Source organism: Camelus bactrianus, chromosome 29, assembly GCF_048773025.1.
Source record: "Camelus bactrianus isolate YW-2024 breed Bactrian camel chromosome 29, ASM4877302v1, whole genome shotgun sequence".
Classification (NCBI taxonomy): domain Eukaryota; kingdom Metazoa; phylum Chordata; class Mammalia; order Artiodactyla; family Camelidae; genus Camelus; species Camelus bactrianus.
Window position 1 is genome coordinate 3,062,301 of NC_133567.1, and position 20,990 is coordinate 3,083,290.

General features: G+C 44.4%; 1 long non-coding RNA gene across 1 annotated transcript in view; it reads left to right on the forward strand.

Moving 5' to 3' along the window:
- LOC141575537 (uncharacterized) overlaps positions 1 to 19,800 on the forward strand; it is a 33,129-nt gene extending 13,329 nt beyond the window's left edge. Inside the window, exons 2-4 of the long non-coding RNA XR_012503178.1 lie at positions 18,358 to 18,469; positions 18,675 to 18,818; positions 18,973 to 19,800. This is a non-coding gene — a long non-coding RNA (uncharacterized LOC141575537). The remainder of the gene's footprint in view (positions 1 to 18,357; positions 18,470 to 18,674; positions 18,819 to 18,972) is intronic.
- The last annotated feature ends 1,190 nt before the right edge of the window (positions 19,801 to 20,990 follow it).

A 20,990-nucleotide genomic window follows, 5' to 3' on the forward strand; every position in this document is an offset into this window, starting at 1 on the left:
CTTTTGGGAACAGTTAATAAGCTAAGAATGATTCTAAGAACTACTGCTTTGACAAATTAGAATTCTAACTCCTAACAGTTCATTCTTCTGGAATAACCCCTTCCCGTAGACCTCGCCTAAGTGTTGATTGGCAAAGTCTGGTTCCCAAATCATACGTGCCTGTGTGTGTTCATGTTTACCCGTGCGGACACATTGCCAAGACTAGAATCACAGCACAGCGCAACCAAAACAAACCAAAGACATCTCAGATATTTTTCAAAGTATGACTCTGTGACTATATCATAGAAAACTTATTTCAGTTGTCACAATTCTTACATTTCTCAAGTGCAAAAATACCTTAGCACATTTCCACTAAAACTGTTCCTTTCTAATCCGGAAATTATCGCTTTGCTCTACCTCCAGGTTTGTTCAAAGACCACGCAGCAGTTAACTTTATTTTGAAAATGTTTTTGGTTTGAGTATGTATTGATCAAAAGCTTAGCCCGTTGGCTTTCACATCCAAAGAATAGTTTTGTTTGAAAATTATCTAGTTCACAGTTAAATGCAATAATCTGCAAGGAAATGTTTTGAAAGTACATATTTTTCAAATTCATTTCATTTCATGGCAAACTAAATGTTCAAAAAACAACCATTTTCACTCTTCAAGCTGGCAAAAAATAAATTTGGCATTTTTTGACTTAGTACTTGAAATGCAAAGCAATTGGAAAAACCATCTCATTTACATTTTAAACATTCAGTCTCACTCACCTTTTCCTGGTAGACGTCAAGGGGCAGGAGAGAGCAGACACTGCAGAAATGTCAGTGTAGGGTCACAGTCGGCTTTAAATCCTCCCTGGGACCATTTGCGCTTCTACCCCTCCCCCAACCATCTAATTCATATCAAAAAGAAGACCAAAGAGCCTTTTGGTCTTCAGGTAGTGAGACAGGAGGGAAGGGGGCAGGGCACAGCCACTCAAGGAATGGCAGCAATCTAACACCAAAATGGTGGAAGGTTCATCTCCTACTTGGCCTTAAGGATTAAGAGGGTTAACTTCTAGTAGACCTGGAGCTTCATTATATGCTCACTGTAACGTGATCAAATAACACGCCCACAGGCGCCATGACAGCCCCAAGGCTAACCACAAAAGGCCAAAGAGTGGGCAGTGGCCCAATTCCTGGGAATCCCAGCCCCTTCCCCAGGGAAGTGGGATTGATCCCACCTGTAGGCGTGTGAAGCTACTGAGACCATAAAAACTGACAACACCATGCCTAGCGGCCCTTTTTGCACTCTCTCCCCTTCGGAGACGGCCCGCACTCTTGTCTATGGAGTGTATACCTACTTTTACTTTAACCTGAGCACCCAATTCCCACACTTCCTTCCTGGTCTTTCTCTTGCCTTACACTCTATGCAGTATGTGTCTCTCTAAATAAATCTACCTTTACTCAACGGTGGCTCGCACTTGAATTCTTTCCTGCACAAAGCCGAGGACCCACACTCGGCGGGGCACGTCCCAGGGGCTCAGCCGAGACCTGGGACTCGGCCCTCCTCACGCCCCGCATCTGATTTCCTGCATCAGTAGGAATTGCTTATATCCTTGAGAAGATGGGCTATAGGTTTATCCCAAGAGGCAGCAGACAGCTGTGAAAATTTGTGAAACAGTTTCAAGTTCTCCGAAATAGAGAAGATTGATTCATTGGGTCAACTAGCAGTTGTTGGATTCCTCCTGTGTTCCAGATACTACTAAGCACTGGAAAGTTAGGGGAAAAAATCCAATCCGACCATGCCTTGTCCTCAGGGGACTTACAGTCTCCAGAAAGGAACGAGAAGAGAGCCCTCGGGCACAACTGTACTTCAGTTCTGCCGTCAGTGCCCCGAGGCCCACCCAGCACTGGACAGCTGTGTATTGTAGAGGGTCACTGACCTTGAGGTAACAGGCAAAGGGAGAAGAGGCTTGGGAACGTGTGGGTAGGAGTGCTGCCTAAACAGGTCTAGAGATCAGCCCGAGAAGCCAGCCTAGGAGGGAGGAAGACCCTCTCCCGGTCCCTTGCCGCAGGCGAAGGGCCAGTGTTCGCAGCAGCCAAGGCCAGGAGGGGGAGAAGGATCATCTGAGTTGAGAGTCTTGCGTTAAGGAGGCGTAGTGTCTGTGGCATGAGATTAAGGGAGGAAAAGTACTTTGACTCAAGATAAGGAGCTACTCAGGATAAGCTAAAGGCACTGAATTTCATTGGAGGGAGCCTCTGAAGGTTTTTTAACTGACTGGTATCATAATCAGATTAATACGTTAGGAAGATCACACACCGCCCCCTACTCTCAGCCCCGGGGGCCTTACAGGCTAACAGGGGAGAAAATGAACGGCCCACTTCGCAGTAAAACCACCAGAATGCTGGCGGGAGTGGGGAGGAAAGGAAGACGGGGAGTCAAGGCATAGAAGTAATTAGAATTGCGCCCTTTGCCCGGCTCGGCCCTGTGCTAGGAGCTTTATGAAGATTGTCTTGTCTGATCCCTCAAACCCTCAGAGACAGCTGGGGAGTAACCCGGAAATCCACACTTGGCAGTGTTTAAGAGAAGTAACAAGCCCCAGAGTCGTTTGCCCCCAGGACAGCAAACCAAGACTGACTGAATTTCAGTTTCAACCCCTCCCGGATACTGGTCTTTACAACAGTCAGTCCGAACTTCCTGGCTGTCACCCTTGAGGTCATCTCCAAGGTAAAGGCCCCTGCTGTTCTCTTCTCCCCAGATGAGGTGGCCTTCCCAGATCCTTTCTTTTCTTTCACTAACGCCTTCTCGCCCCACCCGCCTTCCTCCCATAAAAGCTTTCCGCTTTGTACAGTCCCTCAGAGAGCCTTGGCAGGCGGGGTGCCGCCCAAAGCAGACACACCACTGGGAACTTTCTGTGAACAATTCCAAACCCGAGGACCCCAGCCTCTTTGAAAACAGCATATGCTAGCTGCAACCTGTGGTCGCAAGCTTGTTCCTCCTAGTGACTCTGCAAACCAGCCCCGGCTTAACAAGCACGCTTACTTCTTGCAGCTCCAATGATCATTCTTGGCAAACAACCCATATAACTGTGACCTTGCAGTGTTTGACTTTATAAGCCTCCCCCATTTTGTGGTCCAGCAGAACCCAACTGAAGTGCCGTTTGAATCTATATCTCCCAGGCTGTGACAGTCCTAACCAACTCCAAATAAATGCCTCTTTACTTCAATCAGGTCTCCATTTCTGAAATTTTCCTGCCGTGTGCCTCTCCTGGTTCCCAGAAACAAGTCATGACTGTGGATTCCCACTGAGGATCCTTACTTCTGTCAAGGGCTTTATTGGCTGTTGTGAAAGTGCTGATCGTCCAAATCTGCTATTTTTTTCTGTATTCATTAGCTGGCATTCTTCTGTTAAGAGGGGAAAAAAAGGAGCTTTTCCATATGAACTGAGGAAGAATTACATTTCCATCTAAAGACACAAGTATATGTTTAATTCTTTCTCTTTAACTACCGATTTTCAGAGTTAGGAGCGAAGGGTAGCTAGTCACCTCTAATGGTAGCCCAAACCTGCTTTCCCCTTTCACTTTCTCTCTTTCGTTTTATAAAGGTCAAGGCTTTTCTTTATGCAGCATTTGCAAATCAAAGGTATTATTCTTCCTGATGATCCAGACACCTCCAATTTGGGCCCTGCCTACTCTTCAAGCTCCCTCCTGTGCCCTATTGATGCGCCTGAGCAGGTAGAGGACCAGCCATTCCTTCAAAGACCTTTGGTTCCTTCCAGTGGACAACGGTCTCTCTTTAGGAAGCAAGGACTGATCATCAGAAGTGCTTCTTGCTGTTAGGGTAGCGTTGCTTCAACGCCCTTTCAGTGGAGAGCCAAACAGTACGTATGACATTAACATGTGTTTATTTGTTTTACCCGCAATACACATAACTCTGCCTTCCAGAGAAACGGGCCTGGGGGAACAGACCTGGCGGGGGAGGCGAAGGGAGGCGCTCACAGATCCTCATCCGCACCAGGTCCGCGTCCTCCTTGGCTCTGTGGCCACTGTCACCTCGGTAGCTCTGTTTATGTGGACCAGTACACTTCTCTTTTTTTGCTTAACTGACTTTGAGTTGCATTTCTCTCCCTTGTTACTAAACAGTCTAACTAAAATGGTTGGTAAGTAAATTTGGATTTTTTTTTTAGGCTTTATAGAGAGTGGCATATTGTAATTCCAAGTCTAAACTTAGATTCTAAGAATATGGTTCTTTTATGGTCCATCCTCTGTTCTGTGTCAGCTTTGCTAGGAACAAGGGAAGAGGGAAACGACAGAAGGGAAGTTTTCCTTTTTTTTAAATTCCCCTAAAAACTTTTTCCTACTTGGTAAAAACTTCCACAATTAAAAAAAATGGAAATACGAAGATGTTTATAATGATACAGGGATCACACAAGGCAAAGGACATATGACTTCCCCAAATCATACTAATAAGGAAATTATCACCTAAGAGTTAAGCTATAAAATGCTCACAGTAAGGATTGGGGCAGAACCACTGAAAGCAATTGCCAGGAGACAGAAAGACAATGGGCCTGCAAAACTTTAAAAATATTAATGCTCAAAATTGTTTGTGTGACATTTTAAAACATCTACCAAAATAGAGAGAAAAATGCAATGTACACCCAAACATCCATGGCCCGGAATCAACAATTACTGAGATTTCACTCCCATTTGTCTCCTCTATCCTTTTTTTTTTCCTTTTTTTTTCCTCTTTGCTGAGATATAGTTTAAAGTAAATAAATCCTGGTGTTATGGTGGAATACCCCTACGTATCTCTTATTATTATCATTATTATTTTTAGTGGAGGTGCTGGGAATTGAACCCAGGACCTTGTGCGTGCTGAGCACGTACTCTGCCACTGAGCTGCACCCTTCCTGCTACATATCTCGATACACATCTCTGAAAAACGAGTTTCCTGTCTTCCTGGAGATTACTTTCTAGTGGGGAAACATAAAACACCCACACAGATAAATAATAAAAAGGCGATTACTGGGTGGGAAAGTGGCATCGCGGACTGAGGACTGGAGAGACGGGGAAGGAGGGGGGCTCCTTCAGGCTTCCTGGAGGAGATGGGATTTTAGGGGGGGCGACAGAACTGTAGAAAGTGGGATTACAGAATTGAAAAGGCTGCAGTCCAGGTTTAGTCCTCATTTTCATCATTCTGCTCCCTCCTGCTCTCCCAGCTGAACTTGCCCATCCACATCTGTTCGCCTGAGAATCCGATGGTGCCCAGCTGTTGGCCTTCAGATCGTTTGGTTCCTTCTAACGGTAACTTCCGTGGGCCAGCAGACACCTAGCCTTCTAACCACGTGGAAATCCAACCATGCTTTAAAAGATGAGTGGGTAAATGTATTCCTATAAAACATTTCCACAAATAACTACTGAAATAATACTCATATTATCTAAATTAACCACATTAAGGCAAACTTTTCTCTTATCTGTACTCTTTTTCTTTTAAAAATGAGATTCACGTAACTGTGATGGGTGGGGATTAACTGGAAGGAACTTCGTGAAATCAGAACGGCTGGGCCTCTGTCCTCCTTTCACCTCTGATAACTGTGACACCATGAGGGAGCCACACACTAGTCTCATTAGAAGGTCCTGTTGAGAAGAGCAGGAGCAGGGAGCCACCAGGTGTGTACGGCACCTGCTGGGTGAAACAGGTACGGGGCTAACAGTGCTCTTGATATGCTGACTCTTGGAACTGGGCATCTGGGCAAACAAGCTGGCTGTTGACCAGCTCAGGCGCATGGTCCATCTCAGAAGAATTTTTGTGTATGGTGTGAGGTAGAGATCATGCTTAATTTTTTCCCCAAAATAGCTTTATAGGTATTATTTAATTTAGCTCTTACTGCAATATTATAAAGTACAAATCAGTGATACCCCCTTTAATACTTTAATAAGTGAGGAAACTGAGGCTTAGAGATGTTCAATAGCTTGCCTAAGACTCAGGCTTCTTCACTGAGGTAGCAACTACTAATATTTATTTTTTTCTTAAGAAATTGTGGACAACAATATTTCTACAAGGGAATATGCCCTTTGGAACATGCTGTTTTGTTAATCAGAGTTGTCTTATTTCTTGAAAACCAGTTTCCTTAAAACTGAGCACGTGACTACATGTCTTTTTTTCATTCTTCTCTCTCTGCATAGAGCCTGGGCTCAGCCCTCACTCTAGGGGAGGTGTGAGCCTCACCACCACGCTGCAGCTCTATCGGTCTGCCTTTTAAATCAAGTAGAATCTACGTAAATTATTGTGGCCTTGCAATCAGATGGCCTGAGTTTAATTTTTTTTAGTAGTTTTTTTTTTTTTAATGGAGGTACTGGGGATTGAACTCAGTACCTTATGCATATTAAGCATGTGCTCTACCACTGAGCTATAAGCTCCTGCTCTGAGTTTAAGTCTTGACTCTGCTGCTCACCCATTTCCTCCTCTGTGAACTGTGGGCAAGATCAGCCACTCTGCCGACCTGAGAAAGCCGGTCTGAGTACATGTCAAGGGTCAGCTCTGAAAGATAATGGTCTTTCTCATCCATTCGTCACCGCTTCCCCAGCACCTTATAAAGGGCCAGAACATAGCAAACCCTCAGCAAAGGTGGTGGTACTGAATGAATGATTAAGCAAGGCAATGTCTATAAAGTTTATTGGAAATTTTAAAACGGTATAGCGACGTTAGAGTTTTAAGTACTCATCTATGAACAGATGATTTGTGTGTGTTGGTGTTAGCTGCGCTCTACCCTGAGTGAGGCCCACCCGCCACTGCCCAGGTTGCTCACGATGGAGTCTGGGCCCTGTCTGCGTGCCTGGCGGGGAGTGGGCGCCGTGAACTGCCTTTCACTCTTGCTAGCTATTTTTTCAAGATGCTAGGCAAAGTGGTGGTTTGTTATTTTTGCTAATAAATATTTTCTGGCACCTCAAGAGAATTTGAAAGCCAACATTGTTCTTTCTTCAGATTTTTGTTGCCCTAGATACTGATTTGCATTTTTGTTTATATTTTTTCTTGATTCTATTTCACGAGAAAGTAAGTGCTTATAAATGAGGCATCTGCACATTGCTCTTTATTTCTGGAAGGCAGAGATACCTTTAACCCATGCCTTTCATCTGTAATGGGTTTTTTGTTTTATTTTGATTTGATTTTCTTTCAGTTCTGCTACCTTAATAGACAAAGCTTGAAATATTATGTTTAGGATCTCTTTGCCGGAAGAGCAAACTGAACATTTCATTTACTGTTGCAATCCCTGCAGCCCCCGTGGGGACAGTGTCACTGTTTCCATGCTCCCGACTGTTGGGCGCAATAGTCTTTCATTATGACTAAATCTTCTGAATTGGCTGGCTCTGGGGAGGGAGAGAAAGGTGTAAATATTTGAGCCTTCCCTGCGTGCAGCAGTCCAACAGGGTCACATCAGCCCAGTGCCTCCCCAAGTCCAGTACCTCCGTGAGTCAGCCCATTTGCATAGAGAACAGGGTACTGGGAGGTACAGCTGTCAGTGGTGTCAAGTTTGAACACAAGAACGATTATTTCGAGTTTAAAAATACGTGGAGGAGAATGGAGTTCACTCATATATACCCTCCACGATTGCTGTGAGTGACAATAATGTTTTTACGCTGATATAGAATCACGGGGCTTTAGAACTGGAGGTTCTATTCTTAGTCCCTCATCTTATATGTAAAGAATTGAAGGCCCAGAGAGGCCAGTAGCCTGTCCAAGTTCAGGCCGCTAGCTAGGGGCCAAGGCAATGCAGAAACGCGGGCCGCGGGCTGTGTGGGCCAGCTTTCCCTGAACTACAGGTGCTCTGTGACACTTGTTGATTTTATTATTACTCAGCTTGGAGATCACTCAGGAGATTCTTCTATCTTAAGAACGTTTGCTAATTGTCCCTAAGAGCGCCGGGAGGCGAGTCTCCCACCCAGCAGTGCTGAGCTCTTTAGCGCATTTGGTGAGGATTTAATGGGAAGGAGTTTTCCTAAAAAAATAAAAATAAGCTTTTTGCAAGATTCTGTGATTTTTACCTATGACTCCATGGTTTCCTCTCAAGTCAATTAAAAATATTTCAACATGTTTGTGTTTCTTTATCATACGAACATAGATTCATATCCGTATATTACCAGAAATCTGGTAATTATCTGATTCTGGATAATATTATCTATTAATGTGCTTCACCCCATGACATCAAAGAAAGAAACAGAAAATAGTGCATTGCAGTCGGGTTCGCAGTGACACATGGACTTCAGTGGACAAGGTGCATTAGTACAAGTCAAACCACATTCTTTGCAATAAAATTAGAAGAAAATTGAAATTAGAGGGTTACAGACATTGTGGTTTGTGGAAGAGGTTGGACAGCTAGAGAGGGAGGCTTTAAAAGTACAGTGTGAAAATGTTGGTTGAAGGAAACTATTTAAATTTTATTATATATGTTGTAAAGTAGAGGCAACTACAACTTTTTTTTTCCAGTTTTGCATGAGATATTTTTTAAAGGAGTTGCATAGGATTACCAAGACACCCATAATCAGATTTCATTGTCAGTATCCTTACAGAAGAAATAGTTTCAGCATTTACTTTTGTCTTGGGTTAAAATAAAAGACTCAAAGAATATTTAAAAGAAAAGAAAGTCAGAGAGAAATACAGAGAAGGAGGGAGACAGTCAAACCTGAGAGAAAAACCTCCCTTCAGACACCTGCGTTGTAACTGTAAGATTAATGGTTCTTTTTCATCTAGTGCCAGGTGTTGCATGACCCAGGCTTGCTCTGTACCTGCATAATGGGCCAAAAAATCTCCGACAAACTTTACATACAACGTGGACCTGACACCATGATACATACTTTCTTTGTTGCCGAGAGTGTGTAAAACTGCATCTCTAACTCCTGACCAGGGGTGTCCCTCAAATCTTTGGAGAGTGTTATCCAGGTTATAACCCTCAGTTTGGCTTGAAAAAAATTATCTTTTCTTTATTCTTTCCTTGATTGTTTCTTGATTCTTTGGTCGACACTTATTTTTGTGTCTATGGCCTGCTCTTCCCCTGCTAGAATGTGAGTTCCACCGGGATGGAGGTTTTTGCCTGTTTGTTCACGGTTTCACACCCAGTGCCAGTCGCAGTTCCTGTCACCCCGCAGACGCTGAAATGTTTGCTCTCTGGATGTGCGAATGGACCTCGGGGTCCTGCAGACCTGCTGAGAATCCTACCGAGTGACCCGTGGTGGGTAACGGCCACCTTTGGGACCAAGACTGCTGATCTGTAAACAGAGACAGTGAGGCTCTCATGTGCTGTTTTGAGGAACAAGTCACACCACTGTACGGAAGCGCACAGGAGTAGCCTCAGCAGGTCCTCTACGGGTCGTTGTGTGTTTTCTTAATCACTTACTCATCTGAGTCTTTCAACCACAGTTTTTTTTTTTTTTTCATATTTACACAGAAGAATTTTAGTGGCTCTTTTCTTGCCTGGTTGGTAAGATATTGTCATATAATATTAAGATCTTAGTAGTTACAACTGTAGTTGAAAATACCGTGAGTTACTTTTTCCTAACAATTTTATTCAAGAAAGTTTTCTATGCAGTTATTTGTAAGTTTTTTTCTAGAAAATGTTAGGGCATGGGTTGCTGTCACTGTTCACGGTTAAGAAGGACATGATTGGTCTTGTATGCTGGGAACCCAGACGTGGTTGCTGCAGGCTAAATAAAGTATTGCCCGTTTCCTCTGATAAGCCATAATAAAGGTAATTTTTAGAAAATTAATTGCTTTCTGATGTTTAATATTCAATGGAAAAAAGTGAACATCAATTATTCTACGTTTTTTTCCTTTACTGCTAAGATTTGATGACAGCTTTGGATTTAAAAAATTAAATTACTAATAATTTTCTAAATGGTAGACATACCATTTAATATTTTAATTAATGGTTAGTGTTGTATTAACAGTTAATGTGACTGCTCATATCCATCTAACCTAAAATTTTAAAAACAAACTTCACTGTGATTAATATGGTTTTAATGTCAGTACATTAGCTCCCTAAAATATTGCTCAGATCTTAAATTTACTCACCTCTTATGTTATTTTTTATCTGAAAGAACTTTTTATTAAAGTATTCCTCCCTTGTCTAATTACATATCTATGTGAGTCCAGATATTCGTCTCTTATTTGTTTTGTTGTGTGACTTTGACAAAATTCTGCAGAGTTTTAAACTCTACGTGGACAAACTAGGGGAGGAGCACGAAAGTCTTCTCCACTTTCCCATCCCCGGGCTCCACGCGCCCTCTGCTCCCCCACCCCTCACCCCCCTCCCCACACCCCGGGCACCTGCTGTTTACTCGGTCCGGCATCCTGACTCCTCCCCTGCGCATCACCAAGTCCCTGGATCTGTCACAGAGTCATAAACGAGATCAAGGTTCACGTCTGCTTATTTCGCTGGCTTCTTCCGCGCAGCAGTTATGTCTTAGAAACTTTAAAGGTCAGCACAAATAAGTCTACCTTATTCTTTTTAGTTTCCTGGAAACTTTAAATGTCACAGCAAATAGATGTACCTTTCCGTTTTTAGTGGTGAAGGCCATGGCACGGTGTTAACGCCGCACTTCATTTAACTCTTTCTTCCATGACAGCTTAATGTTTAGATTTTAATCTATCTGTTATTTATTTTTGTATTTAGTATAAGACGTTTACTCAGCTATACATTAAAGAACCCATCTTTTCTTTATCAATTTGAGATACTACTTCATTATATTTTATAATATTATGCCTAATTCTGCTTCTTGACTCATTTTTCTTATTTTCCTATTGCTATTCTAAGACAATTACAGAGTAATTATTAAATGTTTGATTGTCTGCTACAGCAAGTTAATCTATATTATGATTTTTCCCCCCTTAAAGTATTCAGGTTTTTCTTGCCATTTGATTTATTTCCTTAATGAGCTAGAAACAGCTTGTCAGAAGATGGACTCTTTGGAGGGCTGATTTAGGCTGAGAAATTAACATGTTAGAAGCATTGACTTTTTAGAGTGTTGAGTCTCCTACAGTGACAACTGTATGTCTCTCTCTTTTTTTTCTGGTTTCCTTTGCTGTCCCTCAATAAGGGCTTCTTTGTAACGGCCTTGCATGTCTCTCTGTGGTTACACTCAGAGCTACACCACAGTGGGATCTTTCTCCTGCTACATTTTGCAGTTGGTTACGGCTGTCATGTAGGCAAGATATTGTTTTCTTTGCATGTTTATCTTGCTTCTCATTAAGAAACAGTCTGTCCCCCAAAACTTACAAATTTAATGCAAAGAAAAGCCAATATTTAAATTAGAATATAAGAATAATTAGAGGCACAATTGTGTGATTCACTTTGTAAATTACTTTCAGAGCTCTGAAAGGTTCAAGCAAGCTTATCATGATCATATGGGGAATGCTGGAGGAAAACCTGATCTGATCTTTTAAGGAGAAGCAGCTCTTTAAGCAGTGGGTCCTAATGAACATTGGCCTAGTCATGAGATAGAGAATGAGACTTGTTAAAAGGATGATTGGCATTTCTTGACAGATCAGAGGATAAAATCTAAAGACCAGTGTGGACAATAAACAGAAAGGAAGAGGGTGGTGATTATGGAAGCTCTCCAAAGTCAAGCCGAGTATTTCGGATTTAATTCAACAAACAGTGGGAATCATTTTGGGGTCAGAGATGTGACATTGAGAAGGCAGAATTGTAGAGTTTTTTCTGGCATACTGGATGCAATCTAGAATCAGGGTAGCCCATGGAAAGCTACTCCAGTAATATAATCTTACAGAGCAAAGAAAGAAAGTGGTGATTAAATAAGGCATTTTCAAAAAAGAAAAAAGTAGGACAAAAATTGAATAGAAAGGAAAAATAATATTTACACGATTTTTATCTTAGTAGAAGCTTATCTCCAGCACGGGTGCCACAGAAATGGCCCGGCAACCTCCCTCCATCCTTCTGTTCCACGTGTGGCGCAGGGCGACTCCTCTTAACCTGGGTTACACACCGTATTGGCTTCGCTTAGGGAGAGGCGTGGGAAGTTTCCCCGCAAAAGTCCAGGACGCAGCCCAGAATTCACTTTCAACAAGGCTTTTCAGGGGAAGAGAATTAAATTCACTCATTAAGGAGATGTTGAGTTTCTTTGTAAATTTATTTTAAAAATTGAAGACTTGTTTTTCCCGTGGTACTTAAATAAGGATGACACAACTCTCTGCAATTGTTCAGGGTTGTTTGTGTGTTCGTTTGCAGGTTTCCATTGGGAGAGGGGAGCACTTCTTTTTGGGGAGGTAATTAGGTTTATTTATTTGTTATTATTATTTTGATTTAACGGAGGCGCTGGGGATTGAACCCATGACCACGAGGTCACGCTAAGCAAGCACTCTACCACTGAGCTATGCCCTCTCCCTGGGGGGCACTTCTGACAAGAGCTAAAGCTATTGGCAATAGCGTGAAAAAAGATGATTAGTTTCTGAGCTTTCAGGCAAGAACACTATTGAATTAAAAAGACCAGTGCATCACTGTAAGCAAATCAGATTTAGTGGAACAATTAGGACAGAGGAGCTGAGCTGACACCCACGCTTTCAGATGTCCGGGGCAGAAGCACGATTTTCCCTCAAGCCTGATTTTTGAATCGTTTGCTTTCATTTTTTCCGCCGACAAAACAGGAAACCTTGGTGAGACTCAGTTCCAGCATCCTTGTATTTGTTATCAACATGTTTCACCTGCTCCACCTGGCAGGTGTCAGATCCACGCAACCAGCGACCGTCCCGGGTCTCGTCAGCCGAGGGGCTGACCTGACCCTCCCCGGGCACGTGCAGTGTCCTGCTCCTTACCGTCCGCTGTCGGGTGGGCGGGAACTCTAAATGTGCCACAGGCTGGATTTTAATGAGAAAAACAAAATGACAGGAGCGACCGGATGCCCCACAAGGAGTCCTTCCCTGTTCTCACTGATTTTGTGCATTTCATCAAGCGGGCCGCACCTCCAGCACATTTTGTTCAAAGACGATTTATGAGGTGTCTTTTCATGCATGGTCCCATCTTGCTGACTTCGTCCAAAGCGTTTTGAGTTAGTTTTTGTATAAGATGTGAAGTTTAGGTAAAGGCTCATTTCCGTCCTTTTCAAGGCTGAAAGGTATTTTCCTATTTGCACACACCGTTTTGATCATCCGCTCACCTGCTGGTAAACACTGGGGTTGCTTCTACCTCTCGTCCACGGTCAATAGCGCAGCTACGAGCACAGGTGTGCAAGCACCTCTCTGAGACCTCGCTTTCAATTCTTTTGGCTAAATTCCCGGAAGTGGGAGTCCTGGATTACATGGCGGCTCTGTTTTTAATTTTTTGAGGAATCTCCATACAGTTTTCAGTCGATGCACCATTTTACGATCCCACCAGCAGTGCACAAGGTTTCAGATGTCCCCCCATCTTTGCCAACACTTCCTACTTTCTGTTTGTACTGATAGTAGCCATCCTCGTGGGTGCGAGGCGCATCCTGGGGTTTACGCGTCTCTGGTGGTTAGTGGTGCAGGGCATCTTTCCACAGGCTTGTGCTGTTTGTGTATCATCTTTGAAGAAGTAACTGTTCAAGTCCTTTGCCCATATTTTTAATCAGGCTATTTGATTTTTGGTTGTTGAGAGATGGGAGTTACATATATTTATAGGATATTATCCCCCAATCAGATACATGATTTGCAAATGTATATTCTGCCATCATGTAAGTTACCTTTTCATTCTGCTGATTGCCTTTTGATACACGAAAGTTTTAAAGTTTAATTATTCTAATTTGTATATGTTTGCTTTTGACAACTGTGCTTTTGCATCATATCTAAGAAGTCATCGTCAAGTCAGGGAGGTTTCCCCTGTGTTTTCTTCTAGGAGCCTTATATTTTCAGGTCTTATGTTTAGGTTTTTAACTCATTTTGAGTTAATTTTTATGTATGGTATAAGATAAGGATACAACTTTCTTTTGCCTGAGGATATAATTCTTACATATTTGCTAATACTTAATTAAGAATTTTTTGTGCATATATTCATAAGGAGTAATGGATTATAGTTTTGTTTTTTAAAATATTGTCTATATCTGCTTTTTATCTGTGTAATACTAACTTCAAAAAATCAGTTGAGGTATGCTCTCTCTCTTCTTCTATTTTCCAGAAGCCATTGTGTAGGACTGGTGTTAACGTTTTAAACTAGCAGCAGAAGTATCCAGGGAAACCATTAGGCTCTAAGATTTTTTTTTTGAGTTCTTAAAGTAAGATTTAAGTTTCCTTAATCATTCCAAGCTGCTCAAGTTATTTACTTCACGTTGAGTGAGCGGCGATCATTTGTTTTCGAGAGAGTTTCATGTAAGTTGTCAAATGTCAAATGCAGAGTTGCTGGCGGTGCTCCCGTAGTTCCCTTTGGAAGACCTCAGAGTCTGTGCTGGTGGCTCCTGTTTCGTTCCTAATGGTTATTTGTGTCTTTTCTCTCTTTCCTTTGTAGTCCTGCTGGACGTTTGCCAATTTTCCTGATCTTTCAATGAACCAGCTTTTATTTTTCCATTAATTTTCCCCATTGTTTTTCTGTCTTCAATTTCTTCAGTTTCTGTTTTTACCTTTATTGTTCACTCCCTTAAGCATTCTTCGTGCTTATGTTCTCCGCTTCTTCTAGGTTTGGAGGCGGAAGCGTCAGTGCTCAGTCTGAGACTCTTCCTCTTTTCTAACACAAGCATTTTGTGCCGTTTTTCTTTGCACTGACTGAGGTGTGTCCTACTCATTAAGACATATTGCATTTTAATTTTTATCCAACTTAATGCATCTTTAAATTCACTGAGCCGTCCTCTTTGACCCGTGGATTATTTAGAAATGTGTTGTTTGGTTTCCACATGTTTGGGGATCTTCCTCTTCTCCATCTCTCACTAACTCCATTGTGGTCAGAGAACACACCACGTGATTTCCCTTCTTTTAAGTACATCGGGGTTTTTCTCATGGCCCAGGATATGGTCTAGTATCGGTACGTGATTTATGGGTACTTTAAAAGGATGTGTAGACTGCTCTTGTCAGGTCAGATGTGACCCAACACCTGCTGTGTAACAGTTCCAACATCTCCCTCCCGGCCTTGCGAACTGAAGGACTTGGAAATGTCAGAAAGTAAAGGAGGTGTGATGCCATCTCTGATTTGGATACAAGCAGCCTTTAAGGCATAACTAACTAACAAATACTTGTGAAATTCTGTATGTAGTATTTTTGATAATTTTATAAGGAATTCACTTCTTTAGCTTTCAAACAAGTCAAATTTAATCATAAAAAGCAAAAAGATGAGACCACATGACTCACAAAGCATATGACTTAATTACACCAGACCTAAAATAAACCCATCAGTAATTGTGTGTTAGATCCATGCTTGGCACACAGAGAGGAAGAAAAAAAGTACGTTTTGAAACTCAGGTTGAACAACTAAGTTATTGAAGGACTCACAGTAGGTTGACATCCCACCCTGTTGCCTGGACACCAGCACTCGGAGTTAATGGTGACCATCCCTGGCGACTCAGAAAACTCAAATAAAAACAGAATCAAACATTATTCAGCCAATTGGAGGTTACACCTTCTCCTACAAGATTGGGTACTTGTTTATTTAAGACGTCAATTCTCTGGCTGTCCCTTCTTCCAGGGAGCTAACTCCCAGTTGAACGAACAAGAACTAAGAATACAGACCCAGATAAAGGCGGCAAGGTTGTTTGGAGGTCAGAGGAATAAAAGAGTGGCCTGTGCATGTATGTATTTGCTGTTCATGCAAGCTTACAGTTTTCACCATCGATAGCAGCTGTGTTGAGGGGCTGTTCTTTAGGGAACATTCTTGAGTATTTTCAGAAGGCAGAGCAAATTTTAGCTATGGGGCGTCTGCTTCTAAACACCCCGCCGGCTTTCCACTGCCGTCTAATGTTTGCTGAGCACGGTGTGGCTCAGACACTGTTCCAAATGCTTCACGATGCCAGCTTATTCAGTCCCCTCAATAACATTAAGGTGTTATTTTACAACGACGCAAATCGAAGCACCAAATGTCTCAGTAGCTCGCCACACACAGATGGCAAGACGTGGCCTGGCGGGGTTGCACCCAGACCCGAGGCTGCACGCCCCACGTCACCACGCGCCCCCTGTGCTCTCCCACCTGTTAGGTCAAATACACATGTTCAGCAAAAACTAGTTCCTGCTGCCGTGTGTAATGTAAGGATCCGTGAAGCTGGAAGTACTGCTCAGACGAGAGTGTATGAGGACACAGAAAAATATTTAAATTTTTTTCCTTCATCTTTTTCAAGAAGAGTTTAAGAAAGATTGGTGTTACAAGTGTGTTTTTGCTGTTGTTGTTAATGGAGGTACCGGGGATTGAAGCCAGGACCTCGTGCGTGCCAAGCACTCAGTCTACCACTGAGCTATACCCCCCACCCCAAACCAGAAAGATTAACATTAATCCTTTACATGTTTGGTGGATTTCACCAGGGGAACCATCTCGTCCCGGGCTTTTCTTTGCTGGGAGATTTTTAATCACTGGCTCAATCAGCCCATAGGGCTCCTCCACTTCCTTTGTGACTTTGCTTATACGTCATCTCGTTAGAGTTCCTGTCTGTCTGCCCTCTCAGGGGAGCGTCTGCTAACTCCCCCGCCTGTGGATGCCCTCGCCCTGCCTCGGTCCTCTCCCAAGCCTTTGTCAGCACGGCCACCGCACACTCGAGTGTTACGTGTGCGAGCGCGCTGCTGCAGCCCCGCGACCTGGAAGGTGAGCACACAGGGGATGCGAGTGAACGAAGAGGGGCTGTCTCACTGAATGTGACAAAGCTCAGAGGGACCCCGCCTGCTCAAGTGTGGCCAAAACTGCTTGTGCAAGTTGTGCAGCATTTGGGTAACAACCTGGCCATTTGGAGTATTACATGAAAATAATTCCAGAGGGAGAAAAATAGCCACTTTACCTGTTCGGATTCTATAGTAACTGACACATTCTTCAGTGAGCAGACTTTAAATAAATGTAACTTAAGGTGATTGACTATTTTTTGTTCGCAGACTCTGACCGTCCCCTCGCTGGGTGGGGTTTGCTAATTGATGTTGAGCACGTCTGTGGACATGGCTCAGCCTGTGCACTGTATCACATCGGAGAATTTATCCTGGGCGAAGCCTGGTCTTAGGGCTCAGACACACCCCTCCTTGAATCCTAAGCACCGTCACGTCTGGCGTCTGTGACCGGGGGTTGGGGACCGTGGGAGTGGGAGGATTTCTTTAACTTCAGTTTATTCTTTGTAAAGAGGACACGATCACTAGGCTCGCTTCTCAGGGTGGCTGGGGGATGAAATGATACAATGAATGCAAAGTGCTCAGCACAGTTACAGACGCCGTGAACACTGGTGCCGTCATCATTACCCACACATCCAGCAACAGCCGGGAGAGGATTCGGGTGCCGTGAGGACAGGGTGATGTCTGCATACAGTGCTCAGCAATATATGCTTGAGGCATAGCACACAGTAGGCTCTCCATAACGTCTCAGTAATGTCGCTGAAGAAGTGAATACTGATGGATTTTAATTTTGTTTATTTTCTTTTAAAATAAAGCACTGCAGTTACTTATTTTCTTTGTATGTGACAGTTATGACATCAAAACAAAAAACAATAGTAAGCTGTCAAGAATCCCGGAAGTGGGGTTCTCACCACAGCTATCTTTATGGAGGCCCGACTGTCTAGCACTGAACGCACTGCAAGCTTGTCTGGTCCGACCCACTTACTTCACAAACAAGCACTCAGACTAGTGGCTTCTCCGTGATCACAAGCCGTGAACAGAACACGAGGGTTTGCTCCCTGGGTGCCGTCACACCAAAAGGGCGTGTGCGTCAGACACAGAGACCCATCGTCTCAGCCCACTGGGAGGCAGAGAGGAATACAGCGTGCCGGGTGTCACCAACATGCTAAAAACAAAACAAAACACAAAGCAGAACAAAACAAACAGCAGAGGCAGAACCTGGTACTCCTCTTAATGAAAACAGATTTTTTTTTTTTAATATGGAAGAAAATATGCTGAGAAATGGTGAAGTTGGATCCTACGAGTGGTTCTCAGCTTTCACTGAGCATCACTTTGGGAGCCAAACAAGGACAGAGGCCTGGGCTCACCCCCAGATTCTGCCTGACCCGGTCAGGAGGGGCCCGAGCAGCTGAGGGGAGGCGGGCGCGCATCCTGGTCCGGGGACAGGAGAGGCTGACTGCCCGTGCTCCGGCAACGTAACGCAAGGACTCGAGAAAGCAGCTGGCAAACCCAGAAATAAAAATGTTAAGTGGGATTGTTGGCAACAAAGCGAAGGCTTGCAATTCTTTTTAGTGTATTTCTTCTTAGTAAACACAAAAGGAAAATGGGTTGGGATTTCAACGATGACATGACTACTAAGCGATGATTTTTCAGGAAGGAGAGTACCAGTGAATTGAGAGCCGATTTACCAGCCTGGAGCTGTCCGTGAGTGTGCGTCGGGAACGGCAGACTGCTGGAGCTGAGGACGCAGAGAATCTGGAACGAGGTCTGGGTCCTTCCCTCGCGGACCCCAGCTCCCACTGCGGGCGGGGGTGCGGACAGAGTCTCCCCACAGACACCGTTCCATGGGAGTTGAATACATTCTGAATGCATTTTATTGTGCTGGCACATTTTCTTGTGCCCTTCGGTCCCTTTTTGTTATATTTCTGATTCCATCTCCTTCCTGCTCTCCTTTCTGCCGTCAACCTCAGGCATCTTTCACACAGAGCGTGACCGAAGGCCTCTGAGCCCTGCTCTCCCCAGCTCGCATCCTCCCCTTCAGGGCCTCCCAAAGCGCCGCTGGGATTGCCCCACTCGTGCCCAGGGCCTGGACTGGACGCCGGCTGTCCATGATGGTAAATCTACCCGTCTCAGCAGAGTGCTCGGTGCTGGGCTATTTGAGCTCGCCCAGCTCACCCCAGCCTCGTCCCCCCGACCCCCACCCCCGCCACGGACTGCTTCCCCGTTGTTCAAGCCCAGTGTTCTCCCTTACCTCTCCATCCTTTTCAGAAATTCTGTCCGTCTCAGATGCTTCCTCCCGTGAAAATGCCAGAATCCCACGTTATTCCGTCATGGCCGCAGAGGTGTGGACCACTGCTTATCCTCATCTCCAGGCACCAGGAGCTGCTCCTGACCAGGTGTTCAGGGCACGTTTCTAGAAGGAATCTCTGCTTTGTCGTACAGGGGTGCTTTGTCCCTCTGACTGCTCTCTGCATTTTGTGGGGGACACACATATTTCTTCTCTTCTCTCACAGATTACAAGGTCTTTGAGAGCAGATCTGCAGAGAGACACGCGGTGGGGGAAGAGACAGGTGCGAAACGGGTGGGGGTTGGGGAGCCTGGCTGGTCAGAAGTCTCTCCTAGAAGGTGATGCCCGACCATGAGTGAGATTCAGCTGGATTTGGGTGAGGCGATGGGATTTGCAGAGGAGTCCGACCGTCTGTCACCTTGTGTAGACATTCAGTTCACTGTTACATTTCCAGCCTTGCATAGAGCAGGGAGCTTAATAATTATTTCTTACATGAATGAACAAATGAGGCGAAAAGTAGCATGATTTGTACAGAAACTCCAAGCCTTTCAGTGGTGCAGGCCGGGAGCAGTAACGGTGACAGGGGTGGTGGGTCGGCACCCTGACGACTCAGGTGATGCTTCTCCACGGAAGGGTGGTGAGCATCGTGGTGAGGGCAGAGGGGGTGTTGTCCTGATGACCCTGGGACTTGTGCTGAGGGCAGAACTGACAGGACGAGTCTGATGGCAGGGAGAGGGGCCACAACGGTGCTGCAACAGACCCTGCCTGGAGATGGGCAGAGGGTGGGAGAGGAGGCCAGGAATCTGAGGAAATCAACACGCTTGGGTAACTGATTGGGTGTAGACGGGGTGGGGGGGGGGTGAAGTGAACTAAGATCATGTAAGTGGTGGTTTCATTAAGTTAAGAGTGAGTGTAGCTAGAGGAGCACTTTGATGGGGGTGGGGCCTTACCTGTTGGGGTACACGTGGGAGCTGTCGACACGCAGTTGGACAGGACACTGGTGATGGAGGCTGGGCAGGAGATGCAGCTTTGGGACCCACCAGCCCTGGGGTAAGAGTTGAGACCACAAGATAGGAGAGAGCACTGGAGGAGTGAGTGTGAACGTTGAGGCGGTGGTGGGCCACGCCACAACAGGCGAGAGGGAGCTGGAGAGAGACCTACGTGGGCTTGTGGCTACGGCCGTGGGTGCTGAGTCGGTGAGTGCTGACTTGAGTTACATTACAGAGGAGAAGCCAGATGTCCGTTACCGTTTCTGATCGATGAGTCACTTGACTCAGCGAAGTCCTGGATGTGAAGGCCGTCATGTGCCCATTAAAATCAGCACTTCACAGCAGGTTTTGATCAAATGAGTGACAGGATGTTGTTGGTAACACCCTGAAAGTAAATGTCAAGATATGTGCTTAAATGTAGTCACTTGATGGCTCAGAGATGAAGACTCTGCTTGATACACGCTCCCTGAAGGTCAGCAGGTAAGCAGCCAAAGCCTGTCGGAGAGGGAAGCACGTTACCTCTCACGCCCTGGTGCAGGGAGGGCAGACCGTCATTAAACTACAGACCGTCTCAATTTCCTTTTGGAGCTCCAGGAGACACACTCATTAACGTTTTAAGAACTTTTTTTCCTCTGTGACCTTAAGAGAAATGCCAGCAATTACAGAAAAGGTGAACCCACAGCCCGAACAATCTGAAGACCATTCAGCACGGCGCCCTCAGTAGCATTTGGAGGCATAGGATTTATTGAAACTTAACCTAAGAATTTAAATATATTTTTTTTTTATTGAAGTATAATTGATTCACAACAGTATATTAGTTTCAGGCATACAACACAATGATTTGCTATTTTTATAGACTATATTCCATTTAAACTTATTACAAAATATTGGCTACCTTCTCTGTGCTGCACAACGTACACTTATAGCTTATTCATTTTATACCCACTGGTTTGTACCTTTTAGCCCCCTCCCCCTCCCCTCAGCCCACTGCTAACCACCAGCCTGTTCTC